The sequence below is a fragment of the Oryctolagus cuniculus genome, chromosome 11 (genome assembly GCF_964237555.1).
Source record: "Oryctolagus cuniculus chromosome 11, mOryCun1.1, whole genome shotgun sequence".
NCBI lineage: Eukaryota > Metazoa > Chordata > Mammalia > Lagomorpha > Leporidae > Oryctolagus > Oryctolagus cuniculus.
The window spans coordinates 9,379,894-9,398,620 of record NC_091442.1 but is presented as its reverse complement, the minus strand read 5'-3'; the positions used below and the strand labels follow the sequence as shown (position 1 = coordinate 9,398,620).

The 18,727-nt window shown below is 52.3% G+C and overlaps 1 long non-coding RNA gene across 1 annotated transcript in view; it reads left to right on the top strand.

Annotated features, from left to right (window-relative positions):
* The window catches only part of LOC127487350 (uncharacterized), a 1,183,652-nt gene that overhangs the window by 1,044,103 nt on the left and 120,822 nt on the right, over positions 1-18,727 (top strand). The gene's annotated exons all lie outside the window — the stretch shown is intronic.

Below are 18,727 nucleotides of genomic sequence, written 5' to 3'. Positions count from 1 at the left end.
ATTTTCCCCCCACAGGCCATAAATGTCCGATAACATCATATTTTATTACTGAGACAATGCTCTTCTATCTCCTGTGAAATAGCAATGGCGCAGTCAGAGTAACTGGGTGTTGTTAATCATTATGGGAATTTTTTTTTTGTAATACTGACTTTTAGAGAAGAATCTGTTGGTTCAAAGTGACTGTCTCAGCCTGACACGGGGATGCCTCAATTGTCTACATGGCTATACATTTACATGCACATAAATCTGTGTGTATTTAATGCAGCCGTCTGCCTGATATAAATGCTCAGTCTGGTTTTTCCATGGTGCCTCTGGCTATGCATCGGTATTCGGCATTTACTTCATTGTAAGGGACTGGGCAAATATAAACCTTTCCTCCACATTCGTGCATGGCGTTTTCTTGATTGGTTGTTCATCAGCTTCGCAGCTTGTAAGAGTTGCCCGTAAGCTAATTGGGAATGCAAGCAAAGGGGAATGCTGGGCTCAGAAATGTGTTCACCTGGGAGACGCCTCTGGACAACGTGAAGCAGAAAATAAATCAGCTTGCTCGTCCTTTTGATACTCATGCCCACCAGGAGAAGCGAAGAAGAGCTAACTCCCAGTTTTTAAGTGTTTGAAAATGTTTTGTGTTGCTTTACATACATTGTCAAAAGCGAGTGACACGGAATGACAGCCAACAGCCATGTTGGAAAGTTTTTAGGATTTGTTTTAATAATGCATGGAAGCACTTTAGATTTCTGACCTTGAGTCAAAAACAAAAAACAAACAAACAAAAAACCAATTAGCACTTGCCTGGCTAACTAATCTACTGATATTCTCAACACCTTTTCTGTAAAAGGCAGGAGATGTAACTTACAAATCTAAACAAGTGTGCAGATCTACAGCTCAAAAAAATGAGTGGTCTAAGGCAAAGTTCATTTAAGACATGGTTGTTTATTTTAGTAGGTGATAGTTAAAGTATGTTAGCCATTTCTGCTTAGAACAAGGTAATAAAAATGGTGCCACTTAAATCTCCAAGTGATGATAATAATAACTGATTGAGCCCCTCGCACACAAGTCTCTTACGCCTTCCCAGCGAGGTGGTCACTGTAGATTTTCCATCTTGAAAACGAGGAGACTGAAGCTGAGAAACACAAGGTGATTGGATTAGGAAGTGGCTGAGCTGCCGGTCAATCCCTAAATCCCACTTCAGAATTCTTCCTATCACCTTCATCCAGCCACAAGAAAACCTGTGCCATAATCAACATGTTAATTCTGTCCCAAAAAACTCAGGTCTGTGCAAGCCGTTCCAACAGATGACATCAAAGTGCCCCCCAAGGAGGAAGCTTGACGTCATGATGCCATGCCCAGAAATGGGACATATTTTGAATCTGCCTCTAATTGAGAGTTGCAGCCAGAGCTAGTAGTGGTCAGAAAACTCAGGGAGACCCTAGAGCGATGCAGGAGGTGACTGCAGGTGCAGGAGGGAAAGGCAAGTCCCTAATCCAAAAGTATCAGTTGATGCTTTAGTGCAAACTCCCCATGCAGCCAAAAGGACTCGGTGGGGCAGAGTTAAGAAGGAAAAATGATCAGACTGACGGGTAATATTAAACTCCCCCGTGCTAATGTCTTTTGTTAGGGGACTGGTTTTACCTGAATCAGTCCTCTCAATGTTGGGCGGGGAGGGTGGGGGTTGGGAAATATACTTCTAGGTCTGTTTTCCAGTCTCTGAGGCTGAACTGTACGTGCATAAACCAATTGCATCCTCCCTAAAATCTTTCATTCTCCTTTCATTGATGAGAAAACTGAAGCTCATAGCTCCCATCTGTACCTTTTGGGTCCTAACAGATGCCTGCTGAGTGATGAATCCAGTACCGTCCAGTGTAGAGGTGCAGGTCTCTGTGGATGGCAGACCTCTGTCTGCTCCCTGCAAACCCCACTCCACTCCTTTCTTTCTGGAACCTTCTTCCTTTCACCTGATCCACTTCTAAGCTTTGAGTCTCTGTTCAAGTGCCCCCCTCCCCCTTTAAAGTTTATTTACGTATTTAAAAGGCAGAGATACAGAGAAAGACAGAGAGAAAGAATCTTCCACCCACTGGCTCACTCCCCAAATGGCCACAACAGCTGGGGCTGAGCCAGGCTGAAGCCAGGAGCCAGGAGCTTCTTCCGGGTCTCCCATATGGGTGGCAGGGTCCAGGCACTGGGGCCATCTCCACTCCTTTCCCAGGCACATTAGCAGGGAGCTGGATAGGAAGTGGAGCAGCCGGGACTTGAACCGGTGCCCATTTGGGATGCAGGCAGAGGCTGAGCCTTCTGTGCTGCGGTGTGGGCCCCAAGCGCTCCTTGCCTCATCCCAGTTAGGTTTTCGCCGGTTGTTTCCAGCTCACAGAAGCCAGTTCTCTCTGTACAGCATGCACTGTAGTTCAAGATGTGTGAGCACAGATCTAATCATGTACAGGCGGCCCCTGACTCGTGTGGGTTCCACTTGATGATTTTTCGGTTTGACTTTGATTTTTTTTTTTTTTAACTTTACAGTGGTGTAAGAACCTCACATATTCAATAGAAGGTAGGCTTTGAGATATTTGCCCCCAGACCAGCAATTAGTGATATGATTAATCCATTCATTTTCCCCCTCCCTTTCTCCCTCTCTCTCTCTAGATACTGGGCAGCCAGGAGGTCACCAGGGTAGACAACTGCTACTGTGTTGCCAGAGTGTTTGGATACTGTGTGTGCTGGTCCCACCAGGGCTCAAAGTGCCCATCTGTGTCTCCGGCTTCTGGGGCCAATGCATTTCTGACTTCAGATACTTTCCACTAACAATGGGGGCGGCTGTATCTGTGTATTGCTTGGCCATGCGGGCAGTCTTCCCTACTGTGTCCCTAGCCCTTAGCCACAGTCAGAGAAGACAGAAACCACTACCAATAAATAAATACGAAATCAATGATGAGTGTGAAAGGCAGTGGTTCATGGCGTAAACACCATGGAAAGCAGTGTGGCAGGTTCCTGAAAAACTGAACTTAGAACTAGCATATGATCTAGTAGTTCCACTTCTGAGCATCTACCCAAAAGCGCTCAAAAGAGGTATCGGTATGTCCAAGTTCAAGCATAAATGTTCACAATGGCTAAAAGTGGAAGCAGCCCAAGCAGTCACCAACAGCTGAGTGCGTGAGAAAAATGGAATACTTATATTAGTACAATGGAGTATTATTCAGCCTCAAAGAGAGTTCTCACACGTGCTACAAGATGTATGACGCTTGAAGACATTGTGCTATGTGAAATAAGCCAGTCACAAAAGAATAAATACTGTCATTCTGCCTATGTGAAAACACCCAGAATAGGTCAAATTTATGGGGACAGAAAATACAATGCTGGTTGCCAGGGGCTGGCTGGAGGGGTATGGGGAGTTGTGTTTAATAAGTATTGAGCTCCACATTTGAGAGACGAAAAGAGACTCAGACAAATGAGATTTTTAGCTGATGTCACGCACAAAAACGAACGACAATAAATATGTGAGATGATGGATATGGTAATTTGCTTCGTGAGCGTAACCTTTTTACTGTCTGTGTCCTGTAACATCACCTCGCATAGCTTAAATCAGGCCCACAAAATCTCTGGGTCTGGCCCTGCCAAGGCAACTGCAGGCAGCACTCAAAATTCAATAAATCTAGAGCAGGTGAATTGTTACGTCGATAGTTGTTTCTTTTTTAAGATTATATGTTTATTTGAAAAGCAGAATTACAGAGAGAGGGAGGGAGAGAGATTCTATCCACTGGTTCACTCCCCCAGTGGCTGCAACAGCAGGGGCTGGGCCAGGCCAATGCCAGGAGCCAGGAACTCCATCTGGGTCTCCCATGCAGGTAGCAGCGCCCTAAGCACTTGGGCCATCTTTCACTGCTTTCCCAGGCCAGTAGCAGGGAGCTGGACCAGAAGCAGAGCAGTCGGGACTCGAACCAGTGCTCACACGGGATTGAAGGTGGTGACACACCACTGGTCCCTCCAAATCCCTTTTTTTTTTACAAATAAATATTTATTGCATCTATTGGAGGCAGGGATGGGGAAACTTTTCTGCCACAGGCACTTGGATATTTATAACATCATTCGCAGGCCACACAAATTATCACCCTGGGCTTCACTTCTGGTCTAGCTCTTTGCTAATGGCCTGGGAAAGCAGTGAAAGATGGCCCAAGTGCTTAGGGCCCTGCTACCCACTTGGGAGACCCAGATGGAGCTCTGGGCTCCTGGCATTGGCCTGGCCCAGCCCCAGCTGTTGCAGCCATTTGGGGAGTGAACCAGTGGATGGAAGCTCTCTCACTCTCCCTGTCTCTCCCTCTTTGTCACTCTGCCTTTCAAATAAATAAAATAAATTTAAAAGGCAGGGGTGGGGTGGGGATTTGGAGATGAGCTGCCTGAATGTGAATGTATTTAACACTATTGAACAGTATATTTAAAATCACTTTAAAAATGTATTTTATTTATTTGAAAGGCAGAGAGTTACAGAGAGAGGGAGAGAGATCAAGAGAGCTTCCATCTGCTTGGTTCACTCCCTAAATGACTGCAACAGCCCGGGCTGGGCCAGGCTGAAGCCAGGAGCCAGGAGCTTCATCCGGGTCTCCCATGTGGGTGCAGGGATCCAAGGACGTGGGCCATCTTCTGCTTCTTTCTCAGATACATTAGAAGGGAGCTGATTGGAAGTGAACTGGTGTCCATATGGGATGCCGGCACTGTGGGTGGCGACTGAGCCTGTTATGCCAGAGCTCCCCGGAAGCTCACTTTTATGTGAAATGTATTTTATTACAATGGGAGGAGAAGAGGCAGTTACAAACTGGATGGTGATGATGGTTGCACAGCCATATAAGTTTGCTGAACAGGGGTGAATTTTCCGTATGGAAAGCACACCTAGATGAAGCTCGACTTAAGTAGGCAATTAAGAAAAACAACAACAAAGGCAATCAAGTGCATGGCGAGGCCTATGGTGTCTCAAAGGACAATTCCGAGTGTTCCTGCCTGTGTGGGGTTCCCAACATCCCAGGCTCAGACCTGTTAGAGCAGAGAGGCTGGGCCCCCGGAACACTACCTGCTACAGCCAAAGTGTCGCCACCGTGGGTCTCGCTTATTCCTGCCGGGAAGCCGGGCCGAGGACTGGGTGAGCAGCCGCGCTCTGATCTGGGAAATGGGTTTGGATTCGGGAAGTCGAGACGGGCCTGGGGTGGTGGGGAGGGCTGTGGACGTTCTTCGATTTGGTGTCTGCCTACCTCCCAGGGAAGGCTTGATGTGTGCAAGGCACGGTTCCAATGTCAGAGGTTTAGACGATGGCGAAAATTGTCTCAGAAATCACGCTTGTAATTCAGCGGGCCTGAGTGTGATGGGGCCAGGCGCCCCAGCGCTGCCGTTGGCACGAGTTATGGGCGCAAAGTCAGCTAATTGCAAGCATTGCCACGGAACTGATGAACGCACCCTCCCCTCCCCACCCCCCCGCCCTGTTTTGATCCCTCTGCTTGTCCCTGTCTCATCGATTCCAAACTGGCAGGAAAGAACTTGTCACTCCAATTACTCTTCTCCCTTACAACCCAAGGACTCGAAACACAACCAAGTAAAAAAACATTTATTGGATGAGGCTGGCGCAGTGGCTCACTTGGTTAATCCTCTATCTGCGGCACCGGCATCCCATATGGGCATCGGGTTCTAGTCCCAGTTGCTCCTCTTCCAGTCCAGCTCTCTGCTGTGGACAGGAGGGCAGTGGAGGATGGCCCAAGTGCTTGGGCCCTGCACCCTCATGGAAGACCAGGAAGAAGCACCTGGCTCCTGCTTCGGATTGGCGCAGCGCTGGCTGTGGCGTCCATTTGGGGAGTGAACCAACGGAAGGAAGACTTTTCTCTCTGTCTCTCTCTCTCACTGTCTATGACTCTACCTGTCAAAAAAAAAATTAAAAACATTTATTGGAGCAGGGATGAAGCGTCAGAAAGGGCACTTTCCGGAAGGTTCTTCAAGTGAAGACTAAGGGGACTGGGAATTGAGCGGTTTGTGCTACTGGCTTTTATGACTCTCGGTCACTCGGTCACTCGGTCACTCGGTCACTCGGTCACTGGACTGGCGCAGGGAGCTCACGGGCGAGATCTCAGGGTCCAGCTCGGACATGCGAGCTCATCCACAGTGGTTGTCCACGGGCTGAGGGCAGTTCTGCCCCTTCCCCTCATCCCGGCACATTTGGCAACGTCTGGAGACCCTGTTGGCTGTCACACGATGTAGCTGCTGGAGGCCAGGGATCACGGTAAATATCCCACCATGACCCAATGACCCCCTGCAACCAAGCATCCCCTGAATGTCAACAGTGCCAGAACTGAGAAGCCAGGCCTACAGGTGCTGTGACTTCAAGGCCAGGCTGGCACCCACCTAATACCTTCTATTTTTTTTAATACAGTAGGATACTTTCCAGTGAAACGTTAAGTATTAAATCACAATCAAACCCTCTTATCTTCTCCGGGGGAGCCTTCTGACCCCTGCCGGCTACAGCGCACCCCAGCCTCTGACCCTTCCCCTCCAACATTGCACAATGGCGGTCTCGTAGTCACTCGTGTAACGATCTGAGCGGTTTAGCTGCTTCCCCTGCAGGTTAGAGAAAGACAACATTTGGAATTCTGTGCATTACACGGAACAGAAATGTCCATTTTCTCTATTTGGAAAGAGAGAGAGACAGACGACGAGAGAAATCTTCCATCCGCCAGTTCCCTCCCCAGAAGCCCACAGCAACCGTGGCTGGGCCAGGCCAAAGCTGGGAGCCTGTGAATCTCAAACCTCGCCCACTGCAGCGAAGCGAATCTTTGTAAATGTGGTTTGCAAACTAATTTTCTCCCTCTGGGGATGGACCTTTAATTTACTTAGCCAGTCTCTGTTGGGTATCTGAGCTCTGGCTTTATTACAGATAACATTTCCATGAATGTCCTTCTGTAGACAGCAGCACTGTGCACATTCTGATTTCTTTCCGTAGGCTTCCTATCTTCACTCTTGCTGAAATGGACGGTAGTGTTGCATAAATTCCCAGGCCTCCCAGAGTTGTGTTTTTTTTTTTTTTTTCCCAAATCCCCCCTTATTTCCTTTGTTGACTCTCCTGCAGGATCAGAGTCCCAGAAATGGGAGTAGCTATAGAAGCTAAACGTGTCATCCCATAGACTTGCTTATCAGGGCACTCGCGTATTGTGCAACTCCACTGGAGAAATGTATAGATTTTCAAAAACAAGTCGAAGGTTCAATTGATTGAACAATTTTTCTGCTAAAAACACTTTCCATCTCATTCCCTGTTTTAGCAATTCTGAATCGATCTTTAAATATTTCTGAACTGCTGCCCAAAACCTACCTTAAATTTTTGTTGTTGTTGTTGTTATCTACCAACACAATCTCCTCTACCTCCTGAGAGTGCCTATTGTAAACTTGGTCTTTAAAAAAATGTCACCAAGGAGGCACTTCTGCAACTGCGCCTCAAGCTTTCTTTTTATTATGGCAAAGCTGAACGAGCTGAAAGTCCAGCGCCTGGGAAGTTCGCTGTCAGAAATATCTGTCTTTTGCAATATAAATTATAAACGAAAATAAACTTGTCAAAGGATCCCACCAACATGCAAAAAGTGACATTGGAGCGAGGCAATTAAGAACGGTAATTGGCACCGAAAGGAAAGCTCGGCCGGTGGATGTTGAGATAACTTGGGTCTATAAACACCTAAATGGATTTTGGGCAGAGCAAGAAAGAATCGTCTTCTGACCCTGCGAAGCTACATAAAACGTTCTCCCCTTGTTTTACCGTGCAGAGGGATTGTGCCTCCTTTTCTCTGCTCAGACTCTCAAGTAAACAAAGCACGGGGCCCTGGTCTGATGGACGAGCCAGCAAGATGGAGGGAAGAAGAGAGAGGGGAGGGCCCAGCAGGAGCAGCGACAGCGGCAGCCACGCAGGGGAAGGCGGCAAGTGCAGGTGAATCAGGGGAAAAACGCAAAGCGGACGGAGCCCTGGGCGGGCAGGAGCTAAAGCCAGGAGAAAGCGGTCCTTGCGTTTGGTCCCCCTCCAGCTGATCTGAAAGCTAAGTTCCCACAGAGAGCTGGGGGAGAAGTCCACGGAGACAGACCCACAGTGGGCTCCGGCCTGTCCCATCTCCACGCGGGCTGTGACATTTCCCTCGGGCCCTCCACATCTCTACGCCCCGATTTCTTCCTCTCTGCTTTGGTCATTCCCTGCTGGAAAACTCAGAAATCATTTGCATAAAACACCCAATCCCATGAGCGACACTACACATGCTTATCTAAGATTTCTCCTAGTAGATGCACAATGTCCTTGAGAATTGTGGGGTCAGGGTTGTTTATCTGCACAGTTTGCTCATTCGTTCGATCATTCACTCATTCGACAAGTGAACATTTTGTCTCCAAGGCACTGAGTTCAGTGCTGGGATTAGAGCCGGAGAAATTCAGCTGAGCTGCACCCTAAAGTGTGCAACCGCTTATCACAGTTTTGTGCAAAATGGCGGCCGTGGTATGTGGACTCTGCTCCCAACGCTCAGAACGGCCCCCGGGGTGGGGCGGTTTCCTGAAATTCACAGCTGAGGCCATGTCCCCTTCCCGAAGGGGCCGTCGTCTCCACATTCGCACAAATTCATTTATGTGCTGCAAAGACGATGGTGAGCCCACAAAACGGCAATAGAGCTGAGAAGTTCCCACGGCCTGGTGACGGGACGCCTCAGAACAGCACTGCAGGCAGACCCACGGTGCTGCCGGTCGGACACCCAGCCCCAGACTCCCCGTGCTGCTCAGGGGCAGGCGGGGCTGGCTCCGCATGCGCCGTCCTGGGCCTTCCATCCTTAGTTCCAAGTGCGCTCCTTCTACTTCTGGAAGAAAGAAAAGGCTGACTGTCCAGCAGCCTCAGGCGGGCCCCCGGGCAGGAGTCCAGCTGAAGGGCCTGGCCACCGCAGGTCAGGCCGGCTCCACTCCTCTCCTTGCTGGGAAAACTTCCAGTGTCACAAGATGAGGGGTGAGGCACAGTGATGCTGATGACCCTGACCCTCTGTAGGCCCGGGTTAGCGTGTGTGCATGTTAGCGTTTAACAAAAAGTTTTAAAAGAAAAAAAAAAAAGAAAACTTATAGAATATAAAGAAAGGAAATATGGCTGGCGCTGTGGTGCAGCAGGTTAGTGCCCTGGCCTGAGGCACCGGTATCCCATATGGGTGCCGGTTCTAGTCCTGGCTACTCCTCTTCTGATCCATCTCTCTGCTATGGCCTGGGAAAGCAGTAGAGGATGACCCAAGACCTTGGGCCCCTGCACCCACATGGGAGACCTGGGGGAAGCTCCTGGCTCCTGGCTTCGGATGGGTGCAGCTCCAGCCGTTGTGGCCATCTGGGGAATGAACCATCAGATGGAGGACCTCTCTCTCTATCTGCCTATCCTCTCTCTGTATAACTCTGACTTTCAAATAAATAAATTAAAAAAATATATTTTCTTTTTTTTAAAAGATTTATTTATTTATTTGAAAGTCAGAGTTACACAGAGAGAGGAGAGGCAGAAAGACAGAGAGAGGTCTTCAATCCGTTGGTTCACTTCCCAATTGGCCACAGTGGCCAGAGCTGTGCTGACCCGAAGCCAGGACTCCCACGCAGGTACAGGGGCCCAAGCACTTGGGCCATCTTCTACTGCTTTCCCAGGCCACAGCAGAGAGCTGGATCAGAAGTGGGGCAGCCGGGTCTCGAACTGGTGCCCATATGGGATGCTGGCACTTCAGGCCAGGGCATTAACCCACTGTACTACAGTGCTGGCCCCAAAGAAAATATTTTTCTACAGCTGTACTGTGTGTTTGTTTTAAGCTAAGCCTTATTACAAAAGTGTCCAAAAGCCCTGCCTCCCACCCCGCCCCCCCGCGACCCTCCTTCCCAGGGCCACCTGACTCTGAGGCTCTCATGCTCATCCTAACCCGACTCAAAGGGTCCAGCGAGGGCCTGTGTGTGCCACCACATGGGGCGGTAAGGCTAAGAGCCCCACAGGGACGATAAATGACAAATGCCATTGTCATAAATATTATCCAAGTGTCCTTCCAACCGCTCATGGTAAATGGAGTTACAAGATAAGTTTATTTTGGTGCAAAAAGTTTTGAAATCCGCAGTTACTCACATTTTCATACATATTTATTGTATGGAATATTTGCTATCAACCAATAAGCATGATTTTTGCCTGAACTGCCGTGCACCAGCCCTGTGCCTGGTGTGGGGCGTTTCACCCATACTCACATGCCTTCCATCATTCTGAGAATACTACAAGGTATTCCCTGAGCTGCTGTGGATGGGCTCCGGACACAGCACACTGCAGCCAGCAGGGTCCCGGCGCGGCCGGCCTCCCTCCCCTGCCCCCCCCCCGGGGGGGCCACCTTCACCCATCCTGCTCTCCTGTTCTTGGAGAACAGCTTCAGTGTCAGCATTGGGCCCTTCACAGTTTCCTCGTCCCCTCCACCAGAGCTACAGCAGCTAGGGCTCTGCATTGTTTCTTTTGCTTCTGTTTTAAAAAATTGGCTAGGCTGAGGGTTTTTTCCCCTTGTCTTTCACTTCTTTTTTTTTTTTTTTTTTTTTTTTTAATTTGAGAGGCAGAGAGACAGAGAGAGAATTCACTTCCCCAAAGGCTGGGACTGGCTGCGCCAAAGCCAGGCACTCAATTCAGGTCCCCCATGTGGATGGCAGGAACCCAATTACTTGAGCTGCTGCCTCCCAGTGTCTGTATTAGTGGGACACGGGCATCTTGGCCACTGGGTCATACGCCTGCCCCTTCTTTCTCTTCGGAGTCCCAACATTTAGGGTGGGGCGTGGCGCTCAGCAGGTGCACAGCTACTACTGTCAATCAGGTGAACCCTCTGGGATGTCTCCTGAAGGCTGTTGGGCTTTGCAGGCTGTGTCTCAGGTGAGACAGAGCTTGGGAAACGCTGGTTCTTCGATGTTTAGGAGCTGCAGGAACGTGCGTTCCTCTGGGGAGAAAGGGCAGGCGTGCTCTTGGGTCTGTGGGGGATTTGGCGTCCGTGGGGGATTGGTTCCAGGGCCCCCAAGGATGCCCACACCCACGGATACACAAATCTCTTAGACAAAATCGCAGAGTACTTGCAAGGAATTCACACATCCCCTCCCGTGTACTTCCAACCATCTCTAGAGTATTTATAACACCCAGAACGATACAGATGCCCTGTAAACAGCTACCTTCTAAACTGTCTAGGAATAACAAGGAAAAGTCTCTGGGCGTGCTCAGTCCACAGTTGCCTGGTTGGTCAAATCTGCGGCTGCAGACCCCACGGATACAGAGAAGTGACGGGGGCTCAGGTGCCCCTCCTAGGGGCATGGGGGAGTGTGTCAGAGGCGGGAGCTGTGGCAGGGTCAGAGGAGCGCCCAGGGTGAGAGTGGTCAACGGAGGGGCGGGACTTGTCCACACTTCTCAGAGATCAAGACAGGCAGCCAGAAGATGCCAGCTGGTGTGCGGGAGGCTGGGGAGGCTCTGGGTGACGTTGCAAGGGCTGTTTCCACAGAGAGTGGAGGCCGTGGGCTCGGAGACGGGAGGGGGGCACAGCAGCCTTTGAGGAGGAGCATGGGGCAGTGGGAGAGGGTCCAGGGCCACGGCAGGGCCTTTGAGGGCCAGGAGACGGGGAAGGCCCTGGTTTTTGTGGAAAGGCGCTGAGGCCAAGGAGCTAAGCCCGAGGCCTCCCCAGGCCTGGCACCCGTGTGGTGAGTCCCTTGCTTCCTCCCTGGCCTTGTGTGCTCTCTCACACTCCTCCCCACTCCCTTCCGGCCGCCCCAGCCTCCTCCTGCCCCCAGGTCCTCCGGCCAGACTCCTGCCTGGCCTCGCCTTCCCCTCTCCCTGGGACAGAGATCCCTGGGCTCCGTCCCTCCCTGCGTTCATGGGACTGAGATGAGCCTTTGCCGAGATCTTCCCGACCCTCCCTCGAGTCACAGGGTCCCCCTCCTCCCCGCCCCTTACCACAGGACCTTGGCACCAGCTGTGCTGCCTGCCTGGCTCGCTCGGCCCTAACGACTCTCACTTCACCCCGGCTCAGGCGTCGGCTACAGCCTGGCCTCCCCTTCCTCCGGGACTCTGTCAGTGCCCTCACACGTGGCCCTTGCAGAGCTGACCCCTGTCCACTAGCACTGATCGCTTTGTGAGACTGTTCCGCCACGATTTCTCTCCTTCTCCAAGCCGTAGGTACCATCAGAGAAGGGGCCACATCTTCCTTATGCAAACTTGTATCCCAAGCATAGTGCTGAGCACCTAGCAGGTACCCCAAACTACAGGTTTTGGGGGTACTCGTGCATCACAAGTGCACTCCAGCCTGCACTGAAGACCTCCACTGATGTTCAGGAAAACTCGCTTTAAAAAAAAAATTTATTTATTTGAAAGGCAGAGAGAAAAAGAGAATCTTCCATCTTCTGGTTCACTCCCCAAAAGGCCACAACAGCTGGGGCTGGGCCAAGCCAAAGCCAGGAGCCAGGAGCTCCATCCAGGTCTCCCTTGTGGGTAGCAGGGGCCCAAGTACTTGGGCCGTCCTCTGCTGTTTTCCCAGGTGCATTAGCGAGAAGCTGGGTCAAAGTGGAGCAGTCACTGCTCACAGGGGATACCGGTATCATAGGAGGCAGCTTAACCAGCTGTGCCACAACACCAGCCCCAAGCGCCACTCATCTGAGGCTGGCTTTGTAGCACCTGTAACACCCAATCCTATATCAGAGAGCCAATTCGAGTTCTGGCTACTCCAGTTTCAAGCCAACTCCCTGCTAAAGCGCCTGGGAAAGCAGTGGAGGATGACCGAAGTGCCTGGATGCCTGCCACCCACAAGGGAGACCTGGATGGAGTTCTAGGCTCCTGGCTTCAGCCTCATCCAGCCCCGGCTGCTGTGGCTATTTGGTGCATGAACCAGTGGACGGAAGCTCTCTCTCTTTCAAATAAATAAAAACAATATTAAAAAAGAAAAACCCACTCAGATACTGAGCACCAAATGTCACACTGTCTACTGTGCCCTAACCTGTTTCTCCAAGGAAATTCTTCATGTATGGAACTGGTGTCTCGGAGGGGTAGGGTGGTCTCTGGAATCAGATTTGGCTCCTGCCTCTACTCTCTGCCAGCCGTGTGGCCCAGCTCAAGTGGCCTCAGCTCCCTGTGGGCCTCACTTGCCTATCTATCAGTGGGAATAATGACATATGCACTACACATCTTTTCAGAGGGTAAGTGCCACTACTAAGTGGAAAAGGCTAGAACCATGCTTGGCATATTCAACATACTCAGATCACCGGCTCCAGCGCCAGGCGCTGTGCAGGCCTGGAGATGCGCCTACTGTCCTGACGCCAGCCGACAGCAGATCCCCGCCGGGCTCGGCCACGCAGCTCGCTGGCTGACACATCCCAGCTTCGTGGGGTTTGTGAGTTGTGAAAGTGTGGAAAATACTTTACGCGGGCCTTGTAGAAGGGTCCGACGTAAATAACCTCCGGCAGGGGTAGCATGAGTGGCAGGAACTGGGGTCTGTTCAGCAGCCAGGGCTGGCTCCGTGCACGTCCCGAGTGCCGGGTGTTCTGTTTGCCCCTCCCCCAATCCAGTAATTTGTCTCTTCCCTGTTCCGTGCTCCAGGCTGACCTGTGGGGACTGTGTCCACTGGTCCCCAAGACATCTGGCTCTTGGTTGGGTTTGGCCAGTGCTGGGGGAGGGCAGGTGTGGGGGATGGGAGGGCCAAGGGCAGTGAGAGTAGGCCACTGATTCCTTGGTGGCCACGGTCTGCCACAACTGTGTCCCCCTACTAAAGGCCACAACTCCTGGGGCTGGCTCTTCTCCTACAGTCTTGCCATTTTCTGATAACCACTCCCCCCTCATTTCTTGTAATTGATTGCTTTTTACTTATTTAAAAGGCAGAGCGAGAGAGAGAGAGAAAGAGAGAGAGAGAGAGATCTTCCATCTGCTGGTTCACTCCCCAATTGCCCACAACAGCCAGCGCTGGGTGAGGCTGAAGCCAGGAGCCAGGAACCCCATCCAGGCGTCCCACTTGGGTGACAGGGGCCCAAGCACTTGGGCCATCACCTGCTGCCTCCCAGGGTGCATTAGCAGGAAGCTGGATATGAAGTGGAGGTGGGACTCGATCCCCGGCACTCTGATATGAGACATGGGTGTCCCCGTGCAGCACCACAGCGCCCACCACCCCTCGTGTCTTCTGGGCACTGGGAAGGCGAGGGCTCCCTGCTGTTGGCAGTGCACAGGACTTCATCATTCCACCTGCTCCTGTAACTTGGAGGTATCCCTTCATTTTTAATAAAAGGATGTATTTGTTTGAAAGGGAAAGGGCATCAGAGAGAGGAGAGAGAGAGAGAGAGAGAGAGAGAGAGAGAGAGAATCTTCCACACCTACTGGTTCAGTCCTCAAATGTCCACAACAGCCAGAGCTGGGCCCAGCTGAAGCCAGGAGCCTGGAACTCTGTCCAGGTCTTCCACATGGTGGCAGGGACCCAAGCACTTGGGCCATCCTCCTTCCCCGATGACATGGCTGTCCTGTCGCCTCAACCCTTAACCGCTTCATCTGATGCCACCGTCCTCAAAGCAGGCGTCACCCTCAGGAGCAATGGTATTTCCATGCCTGCAATCCGGGGGCTGCTCTGCCACCGGAACGGCCCTTACCCGACAGCCCAGGAGCCCGTGCTCACGGCCGAGTCTGCCCCTGAGCAGTGCCCGGCGTTTTGTAGGCGCCAAGTACGTCCTCGTGGGCAGGGGAGGGGAGCAAACACAGGAAGGGATGTGGGTCTCCTCTCGCCTCTCCCCTGCCCGAACAAACCCACCAGCTGAGGAAAGAGCCAGACCATCTAAAGGAGCTGTCAGGATTCCTGCCCTGGACGGGGGCTGGGAGTTGGGGAGCCAGGACGGGGCAGAGTGGGCCAGCAGTGGGTGCGTGGGTGGGCTGGGGTAGCAGGGTAGCCCGCGAGGTGTCAGTAAAAAAGGCCTCGCTGCTCTGTATCTGCAGCTACTCACGGGAAATAAAGCCGTTTGCTTATAAAGGATTTCCATAAACATTGTGAGGCTGTGTATGAGGGGTAATCTTGAGATGTGCACTAAACTAAACAGGGCAGTATAAACACAGGGGCGGGCTGAGAGGGGGCCTCGGGACCCAGCTTTGCCCCCGCCCCAGGGCCAGGCCACGCTGCAGCCTCAGAACCCCGGCACCTCTAGTTCTCGCTGAGACAGAGGAGCCCAAGGCAGCCCCGGGTGCGGATCCTCGAACAGCCCCTGGAAACAGGCTCAGGGCTCTGACATCCCGAAGTCGCCCGTGGGGAAGACACTTGAGAGACCACAGACAGGACAGGAACAGGTGCTGTCAGCAGTGTGCGCCCTGCACCGTGTCTGATCGTACTGTGTCCGAAATGAAGCCAGGAGCCAGGAGCTTCTTCCTGGTCTCCCACGTGGGTGCAGGGGCCCAAGGACTTGGGCCATCTTCCACTGCTTTCCCAGGCCACAGCAGAGAGCTGGATCGGAAGAGGAACAGCCAGGACTAGAATTGGCGCCCATATGAGATGCCGGTGCTGCAGGCCAGGGCTTTAACCCACTTCACCACAGCACTGGTCCCAATGCTGTGCCCATTTTATAGATGAGGAAACAGAGGCATACTGTTCCATACTGGACTTCAATGCCCATCTCTGGCTCCCCTCCAGTGTCCTGCTGATGTGTACCCAGGAGGAAGTGGTGGTAGCTCCAGCTATGGGCTGCTGCACTCAAGGGAGACCTGGATTGAGTTTCTAGCTGCTGGCTTTGACCAAGCCCATTCTTGACTGTTGTGGGTATCTGGGAAGAGCACCAACAGATGGGAGTGCGTGCTCGCTCTCGCTCGCGCTCTCTCTCTCTCTCTCTCTCCATCTGCCTCTCTCTCTTGCAGCCTCTTGAATACTTAAATTAGGGAAAAAAAGAAACAGAATGGTTTGTTTTTTCTTTTTAAAGATTTGTTTTATTTATTTGAAAGAAAGAAGTCTTCTGCGGCCTGTGCTGTGGCTCAGCAGGTTAACACCCTGGCCTGCAGCACTGGCATCCCATATGGGCACCGGTTCAAGACCCAGCTGCTCCACTTCCAATCCAGCTCTCTGCTGTGACCTGGGAAAGCAGTGGAAGGTGGCCCAAGACCTTGGGCCCCTGAACCCACGTGGGAGACCAGGAAGAAGCTCCTGGCTCCTGGCTTCGGATTGGCACAGCTCTGGCCGTTGCAGCCATCTGGGGAGTGAACCAGCGGATGGAAGACCTCTCTCTCTGTCTCTCTGCTTCTCCTCTCTTTATGTAACCTCTGACTTTCAAATAAATAAACAAACCTTAAAAAAAAAAAAAAAAAGAAAAGGAAGAAAGAAGTCTTCTATCTGCTGATTCACTCCCCAAATGGCTGCAAAACCCGGGGCTGGACTAGGCCGAAACCAGGAGCCTGGAATTCCAGCCGGGTCTCCCATGGGAGTAGCAGGGGCTCAGACACTGGGCCATCCTCCCATGCTTTCCCAGGCTTATGAGCTGGGTGGGAAGCTGAAGTGAAGATGCAGGAGGCAGCTTCAGCCGCTGTGCCACACGCTGGCCCCGTTTGGCCCACCCTAAGCTTGGGGTTACTGTGTGACCCCGTCTGGCTTTCATTGGCTTCTTACTCTGCACCCCCAAGGTGTCCTCTGTGGCTCAGGACTGGCTCTGACGCTCGGTCCCACGGCTCACTGCACGTTTGCCCACGTCTGGTGCTACAGGTGCACTGACCGCACCATCTCCATGATGCCCCACGAGGTGGGACCCTCAATTGTCAGCACAGGTGGTCTGTGACTCAGGCAAGGTCACCCTCAGAGGCCGCTGGCCACTGGAGGTTCAAGTCTGGTGTGGACGCGAGTGACTCCCGGCGGGTGCTCTGCCCTCCCTCCCTGTGCCTGCTGTTCCCCAGGAGTGGCTGAGATCTGGGGACGGGCATTTGGGTGGTTACAATGCTCGCATCCCAGACTGGCATCCCTGGGCTTGCGCCCCCAGCTCCGCTTTTCATTCCAGCTTCCTGTTGATGTGTGCCTTGGGAGGCAGCAGGTGTTGGTTCCGGTCCCTGGGTCCCTGCACCCAAGTGGGAGACCCAGAGTGAGTTCTAGGCTCTTGACTTTGGCTTGGTCCCATTCCGGCCCTTGTGACCATGTCGGGAGTAGATGAGCAGATGGGATAACTATGTGCATTCTCTCTTGGCATCTATCTCTCAAACAGACTCACAATAAATAGTAAGTAAAGCTTGGTTGGGTTTTGGTTGACTCTCACTCACTTCCTTGCAAGCTGGCAGGGTCTTGAAATGCAGGCTTTGCCCCAGATTCCATTCTGTCCCCCGTGAAGGGCGAGGCCCATCGAGACTGGGACACTCCAGGTGGCCCCCGAGGTGCCACCCCTCACTGCTCCCCATCCTACCTTCCACCTAGGTGTAAAGAGAGGTGCTAGCCTAGCTCTGGCCTCTTCCACCATCCCAACCCATCTGCAGCTCCTCGCTCACATCCTCACCAGAGCTTTGACCACAACGACGAGGACGCATCCTGGGTCCTGCCTTCCCCCTGCCTCCAAATACGAGCCGGCGCTGACCGCCCATCATCAGCCAGGCTCCCAGGTTGGCACCGGAACCACTGATCAACACACACAGACACGGTGCCCTCTGCGTTCAGCTCACGGCCCAGCCGAGTGAGACGGGCAGTCATCAATGATGCTGAAACGCCCAGGGAGAGGCCATCACTCGTCATGAGAAAAAGTGCAGAGCTACACTGGGAGCAGCTGGGAAGGTCCAGGAGGGCTCCTTGGAGGAAGAGGATGGGGGAGCCCTGTCCTCCTCACCCAGTTCCAAAGCACGACCCCACGTCCTGGCTCATCCCGGGCTCCTCCCTCCACACACGCCCCACCACTGCCCTCTGCCACCCTCCCGAGGCTAAACCAGTGGTGCTGCCCACTGTGGCCTTGAACGTCCCAAACTGTCAGCCGAATGAACCTTCTCTCTTTACAAAGTTTGGCATTTCATTGGAGTAACAAAAAGCTAATGTAGACTAAGACGCTAAAACTTAAAAGCACACACCCCAAGTACAGCAGCATCGGCACGACTGGGAGGGCGTCAGAAATAGGGACTCTCACGGCTGGCTGGGTGGCACAGCGGGCTGAGCCTCTGCTTGCAAGGCCAGCATCCCCCACTGGAGCGCTGGTTCGAGTCCTGATTGCTCCGCTTCTGATCTAGCTCCCTGCTAATGCACCTGGAAAGTCAGCACAAGATGGCCCAAGTGCTGGGGCTCCTGCCTCCAGTGTGGAAGACCTAGATGGGGGTCCTGGCTGCTGGCTTCAGCCTGGTCCAGCCCCAGCTGTTGAAGCCATTTGCTGAGTGAACCAGAAGACAGAGGATCTCTCTCTCTCTCTCTCTCTCTCTCTCTCTCTCTCTCTCTCTCTCTCCCCCCACCTCCTCTGTGTCTTTCTGCCTTTCACATACATAAACAAGAAAAAAGAAGAGGGGACCCCCAGCTCCTCGCAGCCCACTCGACCGTAAGCCGCATCTCAGCACAATCCACAGGTGGTTCTTCCGGGCATCACAGTTTGACAAGCACCATCACCAAGTTCCTGTTCCCACACACACACACCTGTGTGTATTACAGTTCTGAGAAACACATTACCCATTATCCTTCTATCTATTTAGACAGAGAGCCAACCCCCAGTACCCATGGTATACATCCTCCCGTAGACTTTAAACAAAAACTCTAGATTATGCATAATACCTAAT